Source organism: Mauremys reevesii, linkage group 1 (genome assembly GCF_016161935.1).
Source record: "Mauremys reevesii isolate NIE-2019 linkage group 1, ASM1616193v1, whole genome shotgun sequence".
NCBI classification, from domain to species: Eukaryota; Metazoa; Chordata; order Testudines; family Geoemydidae; genus Mauremys; species Mauremys reevesii.
In genome coordinates this window covers 12,642,058-12,650,585 of record NC_052623.1, presented here as the reverse complement: position 1 = coordinate 12,650,585, position 8,528 = coordinate 12,642,058, and the positions used below count along the sequence as shown (strand labels likewise).

Genomic DNA, 8,528 nt, shown 5'->3' with positions numbered 1-8,528 from the left:
GCTACTAGGGGCTGAGGGCTACTGGCTTCACACTTCACTAAAGATGAGAGGGGTGGGCAGGAACTGAGTTCACACCTTTTCTGCTGCTATTGGGTTTAAGGTGACTTGCAAAGGGGGAAACAAACTGTGTTTGTATTTTGTTTGTCTTTCACATCTTTAAGATAGACAAAGGGGACCTGAATCTTTTAAAATTCTGGTTGGTTCATTTTGTGCTTCAGAAATGTGGAGAATATCAAGCCTTTTTGTTGTTGTTGTTGCTAGAGAACTCCTTGGAGGAGGGGAGAACTACAGTGGGAGTATTTTCATCCCTCAGTGAAAGGGCATCAGGGTTTTCACACGGAGAGTTTTTCTCCCAAGTGTCTGTCAGACATTTGAGTTAAATAGGTGTAGAAAAATCAAGCCTTTGGGCTTTTTTATTACATCCCCCAATGACTTTAGATGGAATTGGGGGCACCCAGCTCAAAGAACTTCCAGTTCTCCTGCGGCCAGGACCTGAATTTCCAACATAAAACTAAAGCAGGAAAAACCTTTGCCAATGAAGGGGTGAAGGATAACCCCCCCCCTTCTTTCTCCATGACAAAGGGTTTGTTCTGCTGCTTATTTTCCTTTTGAGAGTCACCTTCAAAGTTTATTCTGGATGGGTTTTTTTCTCCCTTCCACGCTCCAAATTAGATCAATGTTTTCATAAACACAGCCCATCAAACTACCAGATTTAATCTAGCAGACAAAGGTGCGATGAGACCCACTGGTTAGAAGCTGACGTTAGCAAAGGTCCAACAGAAAAGAAGACACATTTTAACAGGGAGAGCAATTAACCTTTGGACCAGTTTGCCACAGGCCATGGCAGATTCTCCATTTAAATGGAGCCTGGGTGTTTCTCAAAAGACATGCTGTAGCTCAAAGAGAGGTGATTGGCCTCAATGCAGGAATCACCGGGTGAGACTCTGTATGTAGTGGCACAGGTCAGAGTGTGATCAAATGCTCCCTTCTGGCCTTCAAATCTGTGAAGGTGTGAGCTAGAGCAGCAGATGGAGAACAGACAGAGCCTCCATGAAAGCCACTAGGGACGTCACTGTTACCTCACTCTTATGAGGGATGCGCTCACGTACTGCAGTGATGAGCAGCAGGAGGAGACCTTACGATCGATAGAATCTGGCCCTGTCATTCTGAGTGAGCTCTGTGGCATTGATAACAGGGGGCTGACATGTGTTGCAATACTTGGGCATAGAAATTTACCTAGATTGTGAGCTCAACTGTGATAAAGGTCAAGAGATGTAAGAACAATTGAGATCAACAAATGTTAATGGGAAAAGTTGTCAAAGGGGCAAACGCCGAATTAGTCCAAACAAAAAGATCTCCTAATGTAATTCAAGGGCCGTGTGAAGCTCATGCCTGGTAAACAAGAAAAGCGTGGGACTGAACGTGAATGAACCAGAATTGGTGTGTTGTAAATTAGGCTTAGTTCATGGACGAGGCAATGATGGATGGGCTATTCCACCCACCAGTCCCCTTTTGGGGCCTGCCCCAAGAGACTGTGGCGGGGGGAGGCTGGCTACCTACACAGCAGTCTAGTTAGAACTTGTGACAAAATAGGGTGTCAGGACCCTGTACTTCATTAATTATAGCAAATTTATTAAATAAGTGGCATCAATCATCAGCTCAGCACAGCAGCTGCTCATGTCTGTAGCCCAGATGACACAAAGCAGGGTTCAGAGTTAACTATAACATGGGATGGACGCATAGTAAATACCGCCAAGTAGGAGGCTTTGTCTGTAAATGCAGCAAGCAAATCCAGCGGAAGATTTCCCATGCCCTCTAGTGGTGATCTGTTGTCAAATCATTGGCAGGCTGCCAAGCTGGGGAGGGTCAGCTTACTACCCATCAAGCACTGGCTGTTTAATAGCATCTTGGAACATAAGTGGGCTGCACAAGGGACCGAAGAAGAGCAAAGCAAACATTTCACGTGGTTTCTGCTTCAGCATATCCAGGCCGAAGTGCTCCGGATGTCAGATTCTGCGTGAAATCCTTCGGAGCGCTAGGGACACCGTCGCCCTTTCTTTCCTGGAACGCAAAGAGAAGGCCTGTGTTAATTGCAGTCTGACTCAGCCAGGGCTGTCCATAGGGGGCAAATGGGGCAATTTGCCCCAGGCCCTGCAGGGGCCCCCATGAGAATACAGTATTCTATAGTATTGCAATTTTTCTTATGGAAGGGGCCCCCGAAATTGCTTTGCCCCAGGCCCGTGAATCCTCTGGGTGGCCCTCAATTCAGCCTGCTTAGTGACCTCATTGGGAAACCCCCTGGGACAGAACGCCCCAGAAACGGCAGCTCCCCTGCCAGCCTGCTGGGTTGCAGTCACAGTAAAATGGTCACTGGGTTTCACTCGGTAGGTGAGAGCTAGAACAAGCCGGACGCTGGAGAGCAGAATGCTGACGATACGGGAAGCACCCACGTCTCTTTGCAGGGGTATAAGGAACAGCTCACCCGCTGAGGAAGGGTTATTGTCTGTGGTGAAAGCATGAGGCTGGGAGTCACCATCTCTGCCATTGATTAGCAACCTGCCGTTCCCCCACCTGTGCAATGTGGGTTCTGCCTACATCCCCGGGGTGCTGCCGGGATGCGCTGAATCCTTGCAAGGAAGGTGTGGTAGGAGAGCAGGGGATTACTGCTGCCGTGTATGTGAGGAGAACCGCAATGCCCTTTGGGAGAGCAGAAAAAGCCACGTGGAGGGGTTCCCGTCTAACCCCGTCGAAGGGATGTCACCGCGTGCTGCAGCATCGACTCGCTTCATTAGCCCAGCGGAGGAACAGAAAAATGGGCGTGTGACTAGACCATGGGCGGGTGCTCAGGAGATCTGGGTTCTGCCCCTGGCCCTGCAACGGACTCCCTGGGAGATCATGGCTAGGCCACTTCATCTAGCCGGTGCTTCCATTTCCCATTGGTAACAGAGGAGCAAGGATCCTTCCTTTCTCCCCCCTGTTGTCTGTTTTGTCCATTGAGACTGAGAGCTGTTCAGGGCAAGGCTCTGTGTTTTATAGCACAACCGGGCCCTGATCTCACGCTGTGCACTACTAGAATACAGATCACAACTTTCTTCTTCTTGCCCAGGCAGTAACAAATCTCTTCCCAGCCTGGCTCCTGGAGTTAGAAAGGCCCCTCCATGAATTGCCCAGTCAATTCTAAACATCTCCAGCCTCTCTCCCGGCCTGCCTAGCACCAGAATGGGAGACGGCTTAGCGACAGCTGAGGGACATTCATCACCCCCCACGCTTGTTCTTCTCTCCCCTGCCCCCACCCTGCCCTCAGAAACCCCACCCACCCAGCAGATGTGGAGTGGGAGCCGTTGACACAGGAGCATCTTATGCTGCCTTTAGACCAGCAAGAGAAATTATCTGCTGGCCGCCACCAGCCAGGTCGCAGCCTTTTTGCGCCACCTGAGATTGTCCCAGAATGACCTGATTCCAGGAGCAGGGACTTTAAGAAGAAACCCAACTAGCATGAGACTTGTGATAAAAATACCCCAAGAGATGACACCACTGAAGTGACAACCCAGGGTGGGGAGAATTGGACCCAAAGTCTCCTACTGACCTTCTATGTAGGCGCAGTTGTAGCGGCTGAAGGTCTGGTTTGTGCTGTGGAGGACAAACATGTTGCCACCGTTCTTGTCCTTGGTGATGCGGGACACCCTAAATATCTCATAGACTGGAATCAGCACTTCTGCCTCACCTCGGATATAAGAGAAATCTGCAATGGGGACCCCGAAGCATGTCTGGATGGTGAAGAATGTGCCTGAGGCAAATCTCTGAGCTACGCTCCTGTTTAAAGATGAAGAGGTAAATGTCCCAAACCGGACCATGTCACCTATCTCATTGGGTTCATAGAGAGAACGGTCCCCCCAGTACACCTCCCTCTCATACACCTCAGCACAGTCTCTCTTCAGGAGCTGCAACGCTCTGGTCAAATAAAAATGAAGGGCTTTGAATGGGAAATATTTGAGATAATAAGCTTGGGATTTACCAGCCTCTCTCAGCTTTGTTGAACTCCTGGTACAAAGGTATCTTATCTCCTCTGGTATAGGTCAGGACTGCTATTCCATTCTCATCCTTAAGCCCTACAGGCAGAGAGAGGTTTTTCTTATTATTATTCCATTGTTTTTTCACAGCTTCCCAGCTTTTGCTAAACACCTTGTGCGTTGATGTCTCTTGCCACAGTAGTTTAGACTTGATTATATTTTCCATTACTTCTGTGCAGCCAATATACTGGTCATCAAAAGCATCGTATGCCATGTCCAGCACTGGCTGGCAATTCACCTGGAATGACACAGCATATCAAACACTGGGGGTGGATGGCTGCCGGGCTCCCAGCATGGCTAGCACCAGTGGAACTGGACTGGGCCAGCCACCAGGAGACATTTTTTCTGAATTTCCCTGGTATAAACAAGGCGAGAGAGAGAGAAAGAGAAAAAGCGAGAGAGCGCTCCCCTTACCAAACAAACTCATAAGTAGGGCCCTACCAACTTGATGGCCATGAAAAACGCGTCATGGACTGTGAAATCTGGTCTCCCCCCATGAAATCTGATCTTTTCTGTGCTTTCACCCAATACCATACAGATTTCACAGGGGAGACTAGTATTTCTCAAATTGGGGGTCCTGACCCAACAGGGAGTTGCCGGGGGTCACAAGGTTATTTTAGGGGTCGCAGTCTTGCCACCCTTACTGGTCTGCTGCCTTCAGAGCTGGGCAGCCAGAGAGCGGCGGCTGTTGGCCGGGCACTCAGCTCTGAAGGCAGCACTCCACCAGCAGCAGCCCAGAAGTAAGGTTATCAATGCATACCAGGCCACCCTTACATCTGCACTGCTGCCTTCAGAGCTGGGCAGCTGGAAAGTGGCGGCTGCTGGCTGAGGGCCCAGCTCTGCAGGCAGCAGCGCAGAAGTAAGAGTAGTAATCCCATACCGTGCCCTCCTTCCTTCTGCGCTGCTGCTGGCAGTGGCACTGCCTTCAGAGCTGGGCTCCCGGCCAGCAGCCACTGCTCTCCAGATGCCCAGTTCTGAAGGCAGCGCTGCCGCCAGCAGCAGCACAGAAGTAAGGGTAGCAGCACCACAACACCCCCTATAATAACCTTGCAAACCCCCCACAACTCCTTTATGGGTCAGGACCCCGACAATTACACCACCATGAAATTTCAGATGTAAATAGCTGATATCATGAAATTTACAATTTTTAAAATCCTAGGACCGTGAAATTGACCAAAACGGACTGTGAATTTGGTAGGGCCCTACTCATTAGCCTTGTTTATACTTGGGAAATTCTGAAAAAACAAGGCTCAAGAGTGTGAGAGAGAGAGTGTGTCCCTCTTAACCTCCCCACCCCTGCCACACACATAGTATTTCTGTTGAGAGATTCAGTAGTCACAGCAGAATACAAAGTGCATGAGATCCGGACACAAAGAAGAGCTTAAATTCTCAGATGTTGTCAGTTGTCAGTCATTCCTTCCTCTGGGAAAGCAATGGCAGACAATCATTTCGCGCCCTTTTTCCCTGGATTGCCCTGGCAGACGCCATAGCATGGCAACCATGGAGCCTGTTTTGCCTTTTGTCACTGTCACCGTATGTGTACTAGATGCCACTGACAGAGGCGATACAGCAGCGCTACACAGCAGCATTCATTTGCTTTTGCATGATAGCAGAGACTGTTATCAGTCGTTCTGTACCGTCTGCTGCCATTGTAAATTGGCAATGAGATGACGGTTACCAGTCCTTCTGTACTGTACTGTCTGCTGCTGTCATGGGTGCCCCTGGCTGAGGTCGGCCGGGGGCACAAAAGACAAAAATGGGAATGACTCCCTGAGTCAATCCCTCCTTTATGGTATCTAAAAATAGAATCAGTCCTGCCTAGAATATGGGCAAGTGTACTAGAGAACCACTGTATCATACAACCAGAGAGCACAGCCGCTCCCTGTCAGATCCCGCAGAAATGATGAGCTGCATGCCATTCACAGGGTGTGCCCCTGCAACAACCCCTCCTCCCCCAGCCTTCCTGGGCTACCGTTGCAGTGTCCCCCCATTTGTGTGATGAAGTAATAAAGAATGCAGGAATAAGACACAGTGACTTGTTAGTGAGATAAAATGAGGGGAAGGCAGCCTCCAGCTGCTATGATAGTCCAGGCAGGAAATTAAGCAGTGTGGGGGAGAGGAGACCAGCATCCCGCTGCTATGATAGTCCAGGCAGAACAGAATCTTTTCTTTACACATGAAGGGCAGGGGCTGATGGAGCTCAGCTCCCAGTTGCTATGATGAAGACGGTTACCAGCCGTTCTGTACCATCTACTGGGAATGACCAGGAGTTTTTTACCTAGGCGCCCCGGCCGACCTCACATGAGGCCAGCCAGGAGCACTCACGGGCTGATGATGAGGACGGATAGCAGTCCTATTGCACTACACCATCTGCCACAAGGCTGATGATGAGGACGGATATCAGCCATATTGTACCGTCAGCCACCAAGGAGGGGGGGCGAGGATGCTACAGTACAGTGCCGCAGCATCACGTCTACCAGCAGCATTCAGTAGACATAGGGTGACATAGTCGAGACGATTTTTTTCCCTTTTACTTCTGGGGGTGGGGGTGGGGGGTAAATTGACGAGCTATGCCCTGAACCACCCCGGACAATGTGTTTGACCCTACAGGCATTGGGAGCTCAGCCAAGAATGCAAATGCTTTTCGGAGACTGCAGGAACTGTGGGATAGCTGGAGTCCTCAGTCCCCACTCCCTCCCTCCATGAGCGTCCATTTGATTCTTTGGCTTTCCGTTACACTTGTCACGCAGCAGTGTGCTGAGTCCCTGCTGTGGCCTCTGTCTGGAGATTTTTTTAAAATGCTTTGGAATTTCGTCTTCTGTAACGGAGCTCTGATAGAACAGATTTGTCTGCCCATACAGCGATCACATCCATACGGTCCATGCTGGAGCTCTTTTTGGATTTGGATTTGGGACTGCATCGCCACCCGTGCTGATCGGAGCTCCACGCTGGGCAAACAGGAAATGATATTCAAAAGTTCGCAGGGCTTTTCCTGTCTACCTGGCCACTGCATCCGAGTTCAGATTGCTGTCCAGAGCGGTCAGTGGTGCACTGTGGGATACCACCCGGAGGCCAATACCGTCGATTTGCGGCCACACTAACCCTAATCCGATATGGTAATACCGATATTAGCGCTACTCCTCTCGTTAGGAAGGAGTACAGAAACTGGTTTAAAGAGCCCTTTATATCAATATAAAGGGCCTCTTAGTGTGGACGGGTGTGGCGTTAAATCGGTTTAATGCTCCTAAAATCGGTTTAAACGCGTAGTGTAGACCAGGCCATACAAAATGGGAAATGAAGGAAGGAGTACTGCAGAAAGGATCTGGGGGCCATAGTGGGTCACAAACTGTATATGAGTTAACAATGTAATGATGTTGCAAAAAAAGCAAACATCATTCTGAGATGTATTAGCAGGAGTGTTGTAAGCAAGACATGGCAAGTAATTCTTCCGCTCTACTCTGCACTGATTGGGCCTCAACTGGAGTATTGTGTTCAGTTCTGGTTGCCACATTTCAGGAAAGATGTGGACAAATTGGAGAAATTCCAGAGAAGAGTAACAAAAATTATTAAAGGTCTAGAAAACATGACCTATGAAGGAAGATTGGGTTTGTTTAATCTGGAGAAGAGAAGACTGAGAAGGGACATGATAAAAATTTTCAAGTGTGTAAAAGGTTGTTACAAGGAGGAGGAAGAAAAATAGTTTTCCTTAACCTCTGATGATAGGACAAGAAGCAATGGGCTTAAATTGCAGCAAGGGAGGCTTAAATTGGACATTAGGAAAAACTAACTGTCAGGGAGGTTAAGCACTGGAATAAACTGTCTAGAGTGGTTGTGGATTCTCCATCATTGGAGACTTTTAAGAGCAGGTTAGGCAAACACCAGTCAGGAATGGTCTAGATAATACTTAGTCCTGCTACAAGTGCAGAGGACTGGACTAGATGACCTCTCAAGGTCCCTTCCAGTTCTATGATTCTATAGATATAATTTTTTCTTCACTCCTGAGAATCCAGATTATGCCACTGCCTCTTTGCAGCACATGGGACAAATAGTTAGGGCCAGATTCTTAGTTCAATTATATTGATTTCAGTGGCACCACTCCAGATTTACATTCGATCAGAACCGGGCTCTATTAACTTTCCCTTACCATATGCTCCCAATGGTACATTCTGACCTTGAAAAGTCCAAGAGAAGCTGATGTGCTTTGCCTTGTCAATGTCACAGACAGTTACTTCAGCTGCGGGAGGGAGGGGTTGGTGTCACAAATGGGTGAATAGTGGAAAAACTGGGTTAGCACTAATATCCAGCTGAGTGTGCAAGTTACTTCGGCCATGTTCTTGTAAAGGTGATGGGTGTAAATTGCATCAAAGACAGTATAATACACCCCTTTCCTGCACCTCAGCTCTACTCTTTGCTGAAACACAGACCAGCAGTTCTGTTCTCTCAGGACTTTTACAAAAG

The 8,528-nt window shown here is 48.7% G+C and overlaps 1 pseudogene; it reads right to left on the bottom strand.

Moving 5' to 3' along the window:
* Positions 1 to 1,649: 1,649 nt before the first annotated feature.
* LOC120401732 lies at positions 1,650 to 8,235 on the bottom strand (annotated as a pseudogene).
* Positions 8,236 to 8,528: the final 293 nt, after the last annotated feature.